General features: G+C 37.9%; 1 protein-coding gene across 3 annotated transcripts in view; it reads left to right on the forward strand.

Moving 5' to 3' along the window:
* Positions 1-18,371, forward strand: part of LOC145984086 (uncharacterized) — a 129,974-nt gene that overhangs the window by 23,150 nt on the left and 88,453 nt on the right. Inside the window, exon 2 of one of the 3 annotated variants that reach the window (XM_083117489.1) lies at positions 3,708-3,858. The exons of the other annotated variants lie outside the window; for them this stretch is intronic. The gene's annotated coding sequence lies outside the window, so the exon portion shown is untranslated. The remainder of the gene's footprint in view (positions 1-3,707; positions 3,859-18,371) is intronic. 3 annotated transcript variants of the gene reach the window in all.

The following is an 18,371-nucleotide window of genomic DNA, read 5'->3' on the forward strand; positions in this document are numbered from 1 at the left end:
CAACCACCAAGATCATCAACAAGTAATCCAATTACTGGGACCAAATCATCAAAGAAGCAATAGCCATACACGGGAAAAAGAAAAACCTCAACAGGGACACAGGACTAGAACTGGACCCAGCCTTGTTAGAGATAGTCGACTGGGAGCGCGGACGTCGTAGAGATACCACCTGACTGGTCCACCACCTACACTGGAACTCTCTCACACCAAATACATATAACCTTACCCTGACATATCTCTGCACTTCAATCCCTGAAGATGAGAGTGACGTTAGCTCTTGAAAGCTCGGAAGTCTATCCGTAAATTACCTGGCTGATATCTGAAGGAAACTTCATCATCATTCGCTGCCATGAAAGCTGCAAGAAGATTGTATAGGTTTCATTGAGGATTTAAATTATGTGAAAAACTTTAGATAACTTACAAAAATATACAAAATAATGCTGAGAAAATTTTATAGATTATAGTATTTTCAAATAATCCACACAAAGCCCACATGTCATTCCCTTACATGCAGGCACTGATAATATGCACACACTGGCAGTGCAGGATGGGATGAAGCAAGGCAGAAGACCTTAAGGTGAGTTGTGCACACCTTGGGAGATGGCCCAAAGCTCTCAGTGCACAGAGCACTTGCCAGCATGCACAAGAGCACATGAATTGCCCAAGCCTAGTATAGTATGAAGAGAGCCTCAATTCAAAGCTTAAAATCACACTTTCGAGTCCAAATATGCAGTCTTAATGTAGATTGTAGGTGTTGGCTGGGGTACCCTATGTTAAAACTACTAAAACGTTTGTGTAGTTTGGTAAATGAAAACACTCACTCCCAATTCACATGTTTGTTTCATTCTTGCACACCTTCAGCACATTTCATGAAATATTGTTGTGGCCTAATGTCATTTGAGCAATGGTAAATTTCAGAGTGCTAATAGTTTGAAAGTGTTCATGGCATTTTAGTACTATTTTGACATAGTATTTTTATCTTGTACAGTTCAGCTAAGGCCAAAAACTGCTTAATGGGCTTCAGATGGAATGTAGTACTGCATCACCACTCCAAAGTTTTTCCTTCCTTTAGTGCTAGAGTTCAATGTATGTGCAGATCACATGAAAAGTATATTTAATTTAATACCTTATGTTTATTTCAAGAGGGAAATTCATGCTAAAAGTTGGACTTTCATTCTACAGCTATTCCCTCTATGATACTGACAAAAGTTTTGAATCTGTTAATTCATTGTTCATGTGTGGGTGCTTTAGAAAGTTTACAGCTTCATGTGTCAGGTCTCCTATGTTAAGAATTATGATACTCTCACACTCATATATCCTGGTTTTGATCCCATGTAGGATTTTTAGTGATACTTCATCTATTTTCATTATAGTTATAGAAATACATGACAGGAGATAAGTTACCAAATACTTCCTTTCAATTTGTACATTATACCACGTACACACAATTGTACATCTCACATTGCAAATGCTTGTGTGCATCCCTATAAAATTATTCAGTTTTCTTAATATCCTGCAGCATGATTTATGTTTGTGCATAAAACTTTGCTCTTGCTTTTGTTTTGTTTCCTAAATCTAAAATGATACTTTATTATAGAACAACTCCAAGAAAAATTCAGTACTGAATGTGGCTACTAACAGTTCATAATCTTAAGTCCTACTTTTCTTAAAATGTGCTGCCTAGACTGTGTGCATTATATGTGATGTATTACAAAAACTTAGGAAAATTGTAATTTTTAATTGTAAAGTGGTAACTAATATATATTTTGTATGTTACAACAATTTTTTTAATATATTGGCAAAATAATGTAATTTTTACATTATTACCTTCTGTAAGTTTTCTAATAAAATCACTGCTAACAAATGGAATTTTAACATTATTCGGATCATCTTAATTCATTGTGATTTCCAAAGTGAAATTGTGCATTCTGAATTATCTTCTGTCTGTGTGTTTTGTGTGTGTGTGTGTGTGTGTGTAGGGGAAAGGAAGGGGGGTGATTTACTCTGCTCCCAGATAATCTTAGTACTTGTAAACAAAGTAAAATAAGGAAATATATATAAGCGTAAAACTGCAAACTGTGTCCTTTCAAGATGCAAGGAAATATATATAAGCGTAAAACTGCAAACTGTGTCCTTTCAGGACACCAAATTCTGAAAATGAGGTTGCATCATAAACTAATGGACATACAAGGGTCATCCAGAAAGTAAGTTCCGTTGGCCAATAAAAAAAAACACAAAATGTAATTGAACAAAACACTTTATTGCACATTGAAGTACAGGCTTTGGACTATGTTTCAACATAATTGTCTTCCCTGTTGAGACACTTATCATAACAAGACACCATATTTGTATCACCATATCGAAGAACGATGCTGCCTTTGTTGATAACCAAGTGGTAACAACTTGTTTGATCGCATCATCATCCTCGAAGCTCTGACTAGCAAGGAAAGCTTTCAGGTGCAAAAATAGATGAAAATCAGACTTGGCGAGGTCTGGGATATATGGGGATGAGGAAATGTTTCCCAGCCAAAGTCTGTAAGGAGTCATTACTTTGCTGCTGCCGTATGGGGACGAGCATTGTCATGAATGAAAACAACACCATGGCTCAACATGCCACGTCACTTGTTTTGGATTGTGCGATGCAATTTTCGTATGAATTCAAAATAGGTGTTGGCATTGATGGTTTCGCGACACTCCAAAATGTCCACAAGCAATACACCTTGTCTGCCCCAGAATATCGTGCACAGGATCTTCCGAGTGGTCAGAACCGGTGTGGCTTTGGTCTTTTGTGGCAAGGACGTGTGCCTCCACTACATGGACTGTCGTTTTGTTTCTGGAGTCTCGTGCAACAACCATGTCTCGTCCCCAGTCATGATATGATTCAAAAAGTCATCATCCTCCTCACAGTACCATGTCAAAAACAGTAATGCACTCCCCATTCGGTTATTTTTGTGTTCTTCTGTAAGTGAGCGTGGGACCCAGGAGGCACACAATATGTGGAAGTTTAGTCTGTCCGACACAATTTCATGAAGCATGAAGAATTTGTGGAAAATGCACAGACAGTGTTGTCAGGGTGAATCATCAGTTCTCTTTAATCTTCTCTTCCACAGCATGGACCAATTCGTTCCTCATCATGCACATTGTTCCATCCTTTGTTAAACTCACACACCCATCTCCATACCATTGAGGCACTCATGATCTGTTTACCACGCACTTCACCAACTTGATGGTGAATTTCAGCTGCTGACATATTTCGTGCATTCAAAAACCATATGACTGAATGCACTTCACACGCGACGGGTGTTTTGATTTTCTTGAACATTATCGCAACCCACTACGAAGTGTCTGCACTTCTGTCTTCTCTAACACTGATATCTCCGCCTTGCCAATGGGTCCAACTACTTGGTGTGCATGTGCACTCTTGCAATTGCAGTGCAGCTGCAGCATAAATTGCAAACGAAACTTACTTTCTGGACATGCTTTGTATTTTCTCTCATTAAGTGAAACACGTATTATTAGCATGGTTTTTATTACCAGTGTTTCAAGGAGCCATGATGCAGAGGTATCTTGTAAAATAGTTGGGAAACAGACGTTTGTCAACTTTGGTGAGGATATTGATGGATACGATAAATGACAATATTCTGGATGTTCTTTTTTTTTTTAGCAAATTCGGATTTGTGTTCTGTTCATATTGATTTTGGTTGCAGTTTCTGATGAATGGGTGAACAAATAGCCTGGACTTCCTCAATAACTATTGCAAATCCAACAGAAGTAAAATTCAAGCATCATCCTCGAGAGTAATGAGTTTTTCAAAGAATATAAGAAGTGGAGCCCATCTTAAAAGGAAACAAAGGACTGGTAACACAGTGTTTGGTTGAAAAGGAAGGGGGAGGAGCTATAATTGTACTAATAGCATGCTAGAGCTTTACTATAAACATGATTGTCTTGGAACTAAAAATAAGTATGAAGATTCTTTCATACTAAGTAGTGAGAATAGCAACTCGTGCAACTCAATTACAAGCATATTTATGACAGTAGCTGTATTGCTATGATCACTGTCATGTAACAAATTTGGTTGTTTTTGCAGAAGCTGTGTTCCCTTGCACTGAAGTGCAGATTGTGAGTGGTTTTGTAGATATGTAATGTACTACCGTGCATTAACTTTTGTCCTCTTTGGCACATTATGTGTGAAAATGCTCTCTACCAGTTATAGGCACATATAATGAACACATTACTGAGAGATTCTCTGAATTTTTTCTGTCAAGGAGATCTGGGATGTTGTCCGTAACCCAAGTGACATTTCAGTTCAGGCTCATGGATGTTCCCTCATGTTTCATACACTGTGATAATACATTACAAGGAAGTGTTCCCTTCCACATGATAAAAATTAAAAATCATCTCTGCCACAGCAAATTGGTGCCATTCTTAAACTTCCAACAGATTGTGAGGTACTCACTTGCTGACGATTTTCCTCATTCCGAGATCCTATCCACCCTGTGGACAATGAGCTAACTCCTGAACTTCCACCAATGGTCAGTGATCAACAATTTTTGCACTACTACCCTACTCTTTCATCACTAACCTCAACATGTCACCTTGTACCGGTGTTCTAAGCAACATTTACACTGCTCTTTTTAAATGCCAACACCCACCTTCTAGCTGCTGAATAGGTCAAAGCATTAACAGTTTGTGCTTCTCACAACCCCTCATAACATTGTAAAGCATTTCTTTCACAGGAAACCTATTTACACAAAAGAAATCTGCTCATTACATATAAGTTGTAGTTGAGGACAGTATTCAGCATGCATCTGAGCAGAGCATCTCTTGCACTCACCACTGCCTCCTAGTGACCAGAACATGCAACCTCTGCCCATAGGGAAAAGTGTGGGGAATGTGTTGCTGCCACAGCAACATTGTATCATCAGCTCAAAAGACACTAATGATTTGGATCATTGGTTATGACGAGAGTCCTCATTTTTTAATTTTTTTTTTTTCAAAATTGAACTTCTATTAGCTCACACCTTTACAATGTATCAACATGTGAAGAGAGAAAGTTCTGAAGTTTCCTGCCCTGTACATTTCATCAATTCAAACAGTGTCTAAAAGGGGTATACTTTCCTAAAATGTCATCTAGATGATGTGAAACTCAGGATGGAACAGATTAATCTGTACTTTATCGGTATCGGCTGATATAGGCATATAGGTGTATCAGTTTATCGGTAAAATTACCAATTATTTTACCAATCCGATATAGCTATAAAGATCTTTAAATTTATTGCAATATTGTGCCATTTTGTTATAATTTTTATGGATATAAACACACAATATCTATGCCACATGTTTTTTAAAAGTAAATATCTAAATATGCTGCTTCTTTTCCATTGCAAATGTTTGGTTTATCTGGAAACATACATTTATTAAGGAGGTCGGTCAGTGAACCATTTGGAATTTTATATTGGATTGGTAGAATATCGTTTATCGGTATCTAAATTTTATATCGGTACTTTATTAATATCAACCCATCCCTATGTGGAAGTTTTGCAAATTACAAAATGACAAACCAATGATACCAAACAAAATGTGATTTTGTGAGAGCAACAAAGTGGGTAAGAACATTTTTGAGGTCCCAGGTAGAACCCCATAACATTATGCACTTTATAGCTTTTTGTTTGCTTTTGAGTGGCACCAGTTCCAATGTATATTTTAACCCAGTGTTGGCCATGACATTTTCTGTAACATACTTAGGCATGTGGGTAACTCCTGTCACCCAACCCTTTAACTGTCTTTAAAGTATGAAATACACTATGAACTATACGTGTGCTGAACATTCTTTCTTTGTCTTTGTTCTAAACGCGGCTGCGTAGTTCTGCTGCACTTCTGAGTGACACACAGGGGGTGGACAGATTAATGGAAGCACTTGAAAAAGTTCTACAGTACCCTCTCAATATGGTGTGGGACCGCCTTTAGGACAGCTTGGATTCATCATGGAATTGAATCGTACAAGCTCTGAATAGTCTCCAGTGGAATATTGTACCATTCTTCCAGAAGCACATCATGCAGTTGCTGCAGAGTTGGCTTTAATTTTGCTATCTTTTATTTTTTTTATTCTGGGGGATATAATTTATTTTGGTTTAGTATTTTTCAGGAATAATTTATGATTTATTTCTATTGCCTTCTTTGGCTTGATTAGGTTCTTGCCTGGCTGAGACAAATCGATGAAGGTGGAGGAAATCTGCATCATACTCGATCCTCTAAAATCAACCACAGTGGTTCAATAATGTTGAGGTTCGGTGATCGTGCTGGCCAGGAAAGGTGTTGAAGTTCATCTTCATGTTCCGTAAACCAAGACTGAACAGCTCTGGCAGTGTGAATAGGCACACTATCATCTTGAAAGATTGCATCCTTCTTGGGAAACAACAGCTGTGCCATAGGATGCTCCTGGTAGCCAAAAATGTCCACAGTTACTGGCCGTAATTTTACCTTGCAGAGGAATGATGGGGTCAATAGAATACCAGGAGATCGCCACCCAAACTATGACAGATCTGCCTCCATGTCTGACAGTAGCATCAGGCAGTCCAGAAAGTACACCTCTTGAGGCATTCCGCACACATACACATGGCCCGTTGTCTGAAACAATGAGATAGATGATTCATCTGACCAAATTATCTTTTTACATTCACCACAGGTCCATGTTTTGTACTTATGGCACCACTTTATCGTGCACTGTCACTGGTGATGGTAATCAGAGGTTTAAGAATGGCAGCCCTACCCCTAATGTTGAGTTTATGAAGGTCCCATTGGACTGTTTTTGTGGAAACAGGATCTGCCAAATGTTCATTGGGTTCTGCTGTCACTTTTTCTGTTGCTTGACGATCTCTGTCACCTAGGGTTTGCTTTCATCCACTATTTCTCTTCACTGATGATGTCTTGCCACGATTTATGTATGTGACCATAACCTTCGACACTGTCCTTCTTGCTACACCAAATAGAGTGGCAGTCTTCATTACTGATGCACCTGCTAAATGCGCTTCAACAATCTTCCCTCTGGAAATCTGATAGGTCTCCCATTTTATAGCTTTTACTTGAAACCATTGCACATGAAAGTTCGTACTGCACTGATTCAGGCACCACATGCAATGGGCAAACATGGTGATAACAAATTCTCATCGCAGTGCATTATTGTTCAGTGCTGCCAACTCAGAATGAATTACCCTTCCCTTAACAGTGTGTGTCCATTAATCTCTCCACCCCCTGCAAAGCACTGTAAAGTCGGGCTTTTGCCTACCCATGCTTTTTGCCCTGTGAGAACAGGTTTACCTGCTTCCCGACCCATGGCAACGAGTCAACTTGCATCTTTACAAAGGTTCCTCATCTTCAAGGTGCTCTGTGCTTACAAGGTAACTGGGTGTTCAACAAGACCCGGGCACCTGCAAAACCTTCTGGAAGGAAACAGCCCTCTGTCAGCATGTTGCTCCAGGTGTTTCTTCACCACGTGGACAGCTGCAGCCAGTGTTGCCTACTTATGTAGCTCTAAATTCTACGAAGTCTTAGGACTCCTAGGAGGAGCTCCTAGAAGAATTTATATACTTAGCTATTTCAGTGTAAGCAGTTTTTATATTGCCAGGAAATGCACACAATATTACAGCTTCATTTATTTAAATGAATAATCGGGCAAACAAAAAACTCCTCATCCAAAACTAATTGTTTTTCATTGCATGGTGTCTTAACCAGGCATGCAGTGGCGTAACCACAGGAGGTCAGCGGACATTGCTCATTAACCTTGGATGGAAATGAAGTCTAGCAGGGGTGGGCAAGTGGGGGGGGGGGGGCAAACATTAAAGTACAAGAAAAACCAGGCTAGCAGAATTTAAGAGTAGCAGGGCTAAAGGATACTCAAGATGGAATTAGTTTTCATATTTTTCTTGTGTTTTCCTTCCTGACTGCCATGGGCACCTGCAGAGTGGAAACTGAGGGGCAATTGCAACCCCTTGATATCAAATTTTATGAAAGTAGAAATGTATTATAATATATTATACAGTCTCATCAAGTTCAATGCCGTAGCTAGGGGGTAGCGGGAGTCGGCCCTGGGAGCCGAATGATCTAAATGAAAAAAGTTTTAAAACAGAGAATGCCATGGCGGCCCATGCCAACATTGCTATCAACGTTGGTTTGTTATGAGATTGATGAATTGATTATGTAATGTATTTAAATATGCATTAAAGAAACTTTGAATACATACACAATTTAGTGTTAAAATGTTGCATATGTATTTTCTTGTTTTACATCGCTCCATGTTGCATATGTGAAAAGAAAATATTGTACATGAAAATTTTACATGCCATGTGTACATTTGGAATGCATTTATGATGCACTTTCTTTCTCCCAAAAACAGTTTGTGTGCTTGTTTTCCAATATTAGCTAATGTCAGTGGTCGGAAGTAGCATGCTACTTGTAGCATCGCTACTGGAGCTAGCTACAAAATTTGTAGCCGTAGCTGTAGCAGCACTACATTTTTTAAATTGTAGTTGTAGCTGTAGCGAATTTACAAAATTCCTGTAGTTGTAGCGAAAATTTCACTACAGCTACATTTTTCTCAGCATTTTAAGGTAATTTTTGAAAGTGGCAATGGCGTTAAAAATAAACGACAGTATTGCTTACTTTTGCAAGAGACTCAAAAAGACAAAGTCCATTACATGCAAATACAGATAATCTAGATTATAAATATATTTATAATGCAGATTATAGATATCTGCGTAATTTTATTTCATTAGCATCTGAATAATTCTAATATCCAGATAACTAACTGGCATATATGAATATATTCTGGCTAATAGCCATTTCCTTTATCTTTATCACTATTTTGTGGAGAATCATGCCTCATTTGTTACACCGCTAGGAAAAAATGCCCAGTTTCCTCCGCCCCTGGAACAAATCCTGTGGATATCGATGGCATAACAGACAGCAAAATATCGATAATTACTGTGTAAAACACAACTTACAGTGCAAAAACGAGCAATCCATTTTCTACTAATCTGACAAAGCAATAGTGCCAGCAATCAATGGCTCAGTACGTTAACAACATTGATCATTGCAAGTGTATAGGATCACACCGGCAAGAAATTATTTTTACAAGAACGATAATGTTTCTGAAATTACAATTATTTTCATCATAATGCTTGTTCGCAAACATATATTTTCAGACTGTAAATGGATCATGGAAAGCATACAAGAAGAAATGGAAGCATATGGATATGTATACACTGGAAAACGATGTAGGGTTATCAAATACAGTATAATCAATAGATCTGGATTTAAAGGGGAGGGAGTATAGCCTTGGCCCTTCACTGGGAAATATTATTTTGGAAAGGTCACAAATTGAAAGGAAAACAAGTATTTGAAATGTGGTAAGAATATTAAAAATGTGCTACTGAAATTGTATATAGGGGGCAATTGGGTGCTTAAACTGAGGGCAAGGACAGTTTACCTTTTCTTGGTAGACAAGGCTTAGCATTAAGAGGCAATAATGGGGGGGGGGGCAAGAAGTGGGGGTGGGTCAACTGCCTGCCCACTCTAATCGCCCCCACTATAGGGGGGCGACAGGATGTTGTTAGCTCTGGGCCTCCACATATATAAATCCCAATGTGATAATCATTGATAGATTGCCCTCCATTATGGGCCACTGAAATTTGTTTCAAGACATTGGAGACAACCCTGTATAGTCCTGTATGTTACTGTTGTCCAAGGGAGGAAGAGAGATTGGTAAAAGGGAGAAAACTTCCAATTTTCCTTTTTGCCAGGTGACCAGGATCACATTGGCTAGCCCTGTTCAGGTTCAGACAGGTTTTTGTGCCCTAAGTCACATTAAGTTATATTGATTAAGTTGGTGTTTTAAGTCCTCTTTATGCACAGTAAGGCTAATCGGGACTGGACCTACAGTTTAAAGTGGGATCCGAACCACTATGTGCCTCCACCGGGTATCGAACCCGGGACCCCTTGATTACAAGGCGATGACTCTTCCACTGCACCATTGGGGAGGCCCCATAAGTCACATGGAAGGGCTAGAAAAAACTGAGTAATCTAGACCATAAATGTCTGCATATTCACATCCATAAAATTACATGGATAACAATAATGATGAAATACAGTACAGAAGTGGTGTGCATTAAATTGAGCCTGTTAAAACTAATTACAAGTGTTTTATACACCCTATTTGACAGCATATTCCAATTTAATAGAAAAACATCATATCTTGAAGTCATTTATGACTTTTTTGTTTTGATGGCAGTGGAAAAGTTTTGAAATTTACATTAGGACTTCTCAGTGATTCAGTAAATAAAAAAGCTACTGAAGCTAATTTCTATACTTGGAGAGAATTTGAGGTATTTTTTTCCTGGTTATCCAGCCCGACCTACTCTAACGCCCACCTAATTGTGAAAGTGAAGGCAGTTGGAGGATGGTGCCTTTCCATTGAAAACAAAAATTGACACTCCAATGTTAATTCATAGCTCAGTGAGAAATTTGCTTACTTTGCTCAGCACTTCCTTACTAGTAAATATCTACTTCCGTTTTTGAAGATGATTTTTCTTTCTCACATTAACCAAGATCAGCTTGTAAATATTTGCAAAAATGAGAATGAGGCTGACTTACCTGCATAGGTTTTATGATGATTGGTAACACTTACGTGAATGAACCAGTTCAAATCTCTGGAAATCATGTAATTGTTTTGTCAGATAGTGAGAGTTGTTGAAGGTAGGCATTTTTGATCCTGTGGAACTAACAGGAGAGGTCCTGCAGGAACATTCCAATCTCTTGGCAACATGTTTCCTGTACTTGATCACTTTGTATGTATGGATGAAGAATTGTGTGGGTATATGTCTACACTGAAATATTTCATCATGAGGACACTTAAAAAAGACATACTCATTAATATACATGCAATTTGCATAAACAATCTATGATTATGCAACTGATACTTCAATCCGTTGAATAATTTTTCTCCAGTAGCAGTATATTTCTTTTTGTGTGATAATGCTATCTTGTTCCACAATGTTGTGGGTGTACCATCATATTAAATTTGTGCTAATAGAAATGAATTAATAATAATTATAACTCACATTCAACTGCAGGGGTGCCCACATGGGGGGATTATGTCACATGCATCATGATTTTTTTTTAGGGAGGGATTCAACATTTATATATTTTTCTAAAATGTGCCACCTTAGGCACACCATATTTATTCTACAGGGTGGGCGGAAAGTAACTCCCTATTTTAAATTTTGTATTTCTATTGAAGTTATGTACATATTTCAATGAAAGTTAACTTGTTTTATAGACTAAAGTATGCCATTTGTTGCATATTTTTTCCACATCCTCTGAAGCCTTTGAAGTTCCTTTGAAGTGCCCTTGAAGATAGAGATGGCAGTCCGATTAAGCATTGAAGAGAGAGAGCCAAAATTGCATCAAGATTTGATAATTCGTTAATCATCATAATAGCCATCATTGGTCAGAAATTGATTCCAAAGAGACAATTGAAAAAATGCAGGGCAAGCCGAAAGTGACAGTGTGGTGTGGATTAACTTCTTCTCACATTATTGGACCCTATCTGTTGAGAGACACCATGAATGCTGAAAGATACCTGGAAATGTTAGATAATTTTGTATGGCCTACAATTTCTGAATGGGATGAGGCACATGAACTGTTATTTATGCAAGATGGAGCTCCCCCTCCCATTATGCCTTGACTGTTAGACAATGGCTTCATGAGCACTTCGCAGGATGCTGGATAGGTTGCCGAGGTCCCACAGAATGGCCAGCGCGAAATCCAGACCTCACCCCATGTGATTTTTTTTATAGAGGTGGGCTAAGGAAGAAGTGTATAGCAGCAAACCTCAAACTCTTGGTGAACTTGAGAATAAGCTCCGTGAGGTCATAAATGGTGTTCCTGCTGAGTTCTTGTGGACGGTCATAGCAAACGTACCTGTTCGTTTAAGACAGTGTTTAGAAAATACTGGAGCACACATTGAGTTGTAACTTGAAGGAAGATAATGGTATACAATAAACTATGTGTGTACAAAAAAAGTAAGTTTCTACCTTCAATATCTTAGGAGGAAAAAAATAATAAAAATAGGGAGTTACTTTCCGCCCATCCTGTATTATAGGAAGTATTTGGGGCAGGGCTATCCACATGTGGGTTTGTGGCCACCCAACTTTTTTTTTGAAGGGAGGGGGAGATTTTGTGATGGAAATTTCAGTGAACAGTACCGCATTGGACATAAGTTAAATTACGTAATCAATTAGTTATAGAAATCCACTGCCAAGGGAATTGTAACATGTATTGTCAAGGGGGGGGGGGGGGGGCAATATCCAACTCTTACATATTAGGTCTTAAATTGACATGTGAATTGTAGTGGAGGATTGAGAATTAAAGGTTGGGGGACAATATCCAACTCTTAAATATCAGTGTTAAGTCTTAGATTATGACGGTAATTTTAGTTAGGAGGTGGGCATTACATTTGGGGGGATATCTAACTCTTGTGTATTACCAGTGATCGGAACGCTACATTTTAAAAGTACCTTCGCTCCAGCTACAGCTACTCTTCCAAAATGTAGCTTTGCTTCAGCTACTCTTCCAAAATGTAGCTTTGCTTCAGCTACAGCTACATTTTCCAAGAAGTAGCTCGCTACGCTACTCTTGTTCGCTACTCGCTACTTCGCTACTTTTGCGCTACTTCTGCATAAAGAACTTCAAACAACCAGTTGAACATTCAAAAGGAGCCCCTAGTATGATAGTTTAGTATGTGGAAAATAGATTCTGTTATTCATTATCATGATTCCCGTCATTCGATAATTTTGATAGCAGTGTTACTTCAGTTACTTATCTTCACTATAGTGTTAGAGAATAATGTACGTATGTAAGTGGCATATCAATTCAAATTTTATATTTTTTTGATATCATCATTAAGATAAAATAATTCTTCAATAACTAACGTTTGTGGGTTGGAAACCCGGCCTGGGCATGGATGTTTGTGAATGTCCGTTCATCAATTTCATCATATCACTCATCACCATCTTCGCAAATTAGTGAAAAGTGGCACAAAAAGTGAAGTAAAATACAGCAAATCAAATCAAATATCTGAAATTTTCACTAAAAGTTTATGAGCAACACTTTTATAAACTACACCATAGAAACATGACCTTCCATTCTCGTATTTCTGTCCATTCAATTTAAGGTAAAAAACAAGACATCCAAAGTTGCCAGGCCAGTGGGTCACTCAAAACATGATCCGCCATATGGATAACTTACGTCAATGGTCCCTGGCTATTTTGTCATCTGCTCTTCGAGAGTAATTTTTAATATGCCTATGGGGAGAGAACGTGTGGGGCAGTTTTACTATCAGTGCAGATTTAAATAATGAAATAATGGAAGAGGGAGCAATGGTTGGAGGGTAATCTGTGCTTTGTTGATCATTTTTCTTATTAAATATTCCTTCTGCCCGAGTGGAAGATTAATGAAACGAGGTGTTACACATGTGCCTGTTCTCATTAAGTCATATCAAAATATTTCTGTGACTGACTACTGTGTAAAAATTAATTGGAATTTATCATATGTATCGAAATTAAATATAACGTGTTGTGCAAATGGAAAATAACATTACAATGCGATATTTATAAATTTGATCTTTTTAGCTCTTAAACAGAATGTTAGTTGGGAGGGAAGGATTTTTGCTCGAACCTTGGGGATAGCTGATGGTATAAGTGAGACAGGTGGAGCGATGCTTTATGTAAGTATTCCTGTTGGGAATGCTTTCCTGTAGAAACAGTTGAAATCACCTTGCAATCAAAGGGCCCCAGATTCAATACCCGGTGGTGGCACATAGTGGTTCGGATCCAGTCTCTATTAGCTTATCTGTGCATAAAGTGAACTCAAACAAAAACTAGCAAATACTCCTAGTTGGAAGGATGAGATCGTCCTGTTCCTCCATTCCCCCACACTGTTCATCATCATCATTCATCATTCTTCCTCATTCTCACAATTAGCCAAGAGTGACAGAAAGCGACTGTAGATAAAATAATTACTAAGTAAACGATTCATCATCATTGTCATTATTAGCTAAAGTTACAGAAAAGCAACACAAAAGTAGGAAAATACATAAATTTTGCAACTGTATATTAACTAAAGAAAATTGTCGTTTCTGCAGTAAAGTCAATAAATCGTACATACTTTTTACCCTGAGGAAACTGAAGTGTAAACCCGAGCTCTAAAGGTATTGTAATTTTGAAATTTGTGAACAAATATGACGAAAATAATTGTAATTTCAGAAAATGTATGGCTATTGTTCTTGTAACAATAATATATTGCTGTAGCTTGTCTGTTGAGTGAGGGGGAAGGCACGTGCCCCCTCGGACCCCCCGCTGGCACCACCTTCTTCATAGAACCTTAAGTTTAATATATACTTTTTATTAATTAGCATTAATTTTATTTTAAAAAATAAGGCATAGAAGTGTTAAACACACTATAAAAAGAGGTCGACAAGTGATCATACATCAATTAAAACTAGTCTAAGTGGTCAGGAAGAAAATAAAAGATAGATACATAATCTGGGTCCTAAATTCGTCCCCGGGACGGATTTGAGAATCTCAAAGGGGACGGATTTAGAACTCCAGTTATAACAACAATAGTGACTGCTCCTGACCAAACGACTACAGCTACATGGCTGTGACAACTGGAACGAAATATTCAAGTACTAATCTATAATTATCAATCACTAAATTATGAAAACTTACCGTGAGGCGTCAATATAACTGTTTCAAGTTGATTTCACACTGTAGCAAGCTTTCAGACAAACTATTTTTGAAAACTTAAAGCATGAATGAACAGAAAAAAGCAACTATGTCACTGCCAGTACGCAACCGAATGGTTCTGAAGATTTTCCTGTTGCTCTCGCAAAATGGCAGCACTTTCCATGGAAGTTAAAGAGGGGGACGAATTTAGAGCAGGGGACAGATTTCAGGCACTTTACCTTAGTTGTCCCCCACCTGCCTAAATATGTAACAAGAAAAATACAAATGCTTTGAAAGACAGCGCAGATTCCAATGTTATACGGAAGTGGGTTAGTGAGGAAAGGGAGGGCAGATAGCTATGTATTAGTGCCAAAAGTGAACATGAAAGTGACCACGAGGCAGAAAGTGAACATGATACTCCTTTGGTTGTTACATATTTTGGTGGATGGGGGACAACTGTACACGAAGCATGTAACTGGCATTAACTTTATAATATTATGTCATTTTGAAAGAGCAGCAGAAAATTGCAGCTGATATTAGAAGCATGACAAAAAAATAACATTTTGCATGCATGCTCAGTATAATTCACAGTGTATCTCATACCTTAAAGATAGTTAAAGAGTTTGGGGACAGTTGTACACCACGTGCCTATGTATGTTACAAAAATGATGCCTAACCCTCCATTTAGGCATCATTTTTTGAAGGTTATGATTAGGGCTGAGCCGATACCCTGATTGATTCCTATCTATGCAGATGCCAATAATTCTATAATTCTACTAGTTTAAAATAACAAAGGACTGAGTCATACTAATTCATCACATCACATCACATTCATTTGATGACATTAAGTAACAACCCAGATTATTCTTATGTAGCCTTGTAACACTTTAATATGTCTTGTGACATTTGGTAATTTATTTTATGTGAACTTCTTTCTGGACACAGATGATGCAAAACTTTTTAAAGTGTTGCAGTTATACTGAAAAATTGATGGATTGTCTCTCTTCTTCAATTTTCTGTAAACACTATTTATTCTTGTTGTTTGGGTTCGTCTGGAGAGGGAGAAAAGCAATGTAGAAATATATACAAATACAGTTAAAATAATCCTCATCTGGCCAACTCTGTTTATACCATGCTGTCCTTTATTCTCTGTCATTTGCAATTGAAACAAGTCACTGCAGCGTCAGTATCAACTGATACTAGCAGTCACATAAAAGACACAGAAGGGAAGGGAACAAGAAGATATTGCTGAATCCACAACCTCCCATCCCCATTCGAATGCAGATAAAACAAAACCAATTCCATAGCAACTTTCATTCTTCTTTTCCAAAGAACTCCACAATTGCCTGGCCTGGAATGAGTCCAGTATGATAGTAATGCTGGTTTTAAAAATGTCCACCTTACTTACCCCATGAGTTTTGCAAGTAAGAGTTGAAAATGTATGTTGTTGTTTTTTATTTTCATGTAGCCTTTACCAGGCAGTTACATGCCTTTGTGAAGTTTGGGTAGAAGCACTTACATGCCTTTGAGAAGCATTCTCTTTACTCATGCCTTTGATCTTATCAATTACTCGTTTCGCAGGAGGGTGAGGGTTTATCCAGCATTTCTCTGAAAATCTACATGGAATTTCTTGTGTTGGCCTTCCAAACTGTCGCAAGTAAGAGTGAACAAACCCTTGAAAAGGACAAATGTTACTCTTGGCTGCACATCTAGCCACTCAAAGCAATGGTATTGGTGAAAAAATTGTAAGGATATGGTATCAGCTCAGCTCTATTTAAGATTCTGAAAATAAAATATTTGAATATTTAAGAAATTTAGTGTATTACTACAAAACTTTATCTTTTAGGTAAAAATTGCTGGGATTACCTAAGCAAAGAAGTAATAATTTGATACATATAATGGTTATTTTAAAAAATATCATATATTTCTGTGAATATGTCATTTACAAAATGTCTCTCAGACACATATGGTAAATGGATCCACATCAGTGGCATGCGGTGATAAATCAGGCAGGGGAACAGGTCACCTGCAGTTGCTCCCCCTCCCCCCATGGGTGTCCTAACTCTTAATATAATACAATAGATCAAGCAAAATTCATTTTACAGAGTTGTAGTAACTCGTTTTTCAAAATGCCTTGTGTACGATTTCGTTTTAGTTTTTAATTCAATTATATTAGGTGTTGGTGTGCTGTATTTTCTCCAAAGTTCAATGAACTAAAAGCTTTGATCTTCAGCCCTTCGATCACACAACACTCGCAACATTCACTTTCTTGTCCTGCCCCTACATGCACTGAGACTTTGGTCTTGTGGCTGGTGGAACAGGTGGACTGGAGCTGTTCCCTCGGAAGCTCTTTTTGCAGCATTTTGCCAAGGTAACAAGGCATTTAGCAGACGCTTAGACTGTAGATGATTTTTTCCAGTTCGTTATAAATGTCGGGCGCTAGTTCTTAACAAGATTAGGAAATTATAGACTTACTACACCCAAAAGTATCACTATGACACAATTAAACTTCAGCACATAACAAAAACTCTAGGAAAAACAAATCTGCTATATGTCTCGGAGGGAACAGGTCGGACAATCAGCTTCCGTGGGACCTTGGGAATCGTTTACCTTCGCACTTGGTTGGAAATACTCGGTGTCAGGCAGTAGAGGGTGGGAACAATACACAATAGGCTGTCTATGCGATGAGGGTAGGTGAAGTAAACAAACGTGCAGCCACAGTGAAAGATTTTCTTCAGTTACTTTTGGAAACATTGATTTTAGGGGAAAAGAAGTGTTCTTATTATGTTAATATAGATAATTTAAATAGCTAGAAAGGGCGATAAGTAGAAGGGAACAGCCTGTTTCCTCTGTTCCATGGAGGGACCTCCACTGATCCATATACATTGTCATAGTGGTTAAAAATCCTCATGAAAAATTACAAGTAAAATATGACGTCCACATATGTGCTCAGCTATTGAAAGGGACTATAGAAAGGATGAAGAATAATTCTTAAAGAGTTGAGAATCTATTTTGACACTCAATCCTGCTACATTTGCTTGTTTCTAATATGTGCTTGCAGAATGACTAGTTTAACACAGGTGTACATACCAGGATTGAGTGCCAAACTTTATTCTTATACACATGTCAGTTTGCAACAAATTTCCTTTGGTTGTTTGAAGATAATCACTTTTTTGTGTTTATTGCAATAGAACTTTGCATTTAACTAACATTCAGATGCCTCAGCATGTCCTCTGTTAAATGTGGACTTTGCCACATCTGTTATTATTTTAAGATAAATTATTTATAAGCTTCTGTCCTCTCCACTTGCCACTATCCATTTCCTCAAACTCCATTGGATTCATTCTGTGTGGAGCTATACTATATCATCTTTTAGATATTCAGGCCATTTTTTTTTTTTTTTTGCTAGCCCTCAAGACCGACATGAGAAAAGACTAAAAATGTGAAGAAGGGTGTACTTATATGTAGTTGTGTCCTTATTTTTCTAGTGTTTCAAAACAGTTTTTGATTCCTTTCTCTGGGATAGTCAGGTATTAAAACATTAAATGTGGTTAAGAGTTAAAAGAACATTAACTGTTTGGGTCCCAAGCA

Source organism: Lepisma saccharinum, chromosome 2 (assembly GCF_977018435.1).
Source record: "Lepisma saccharinum chromosome 2, izLepSacc3.1, whole genome shotgun sequence".
Lineage (NCBI taxonomy): Eukaryota > Metazoa > Arthropoda > Insecta > Zygentoma > Lepismatidae > Lepisma > Lepisma saccharinum.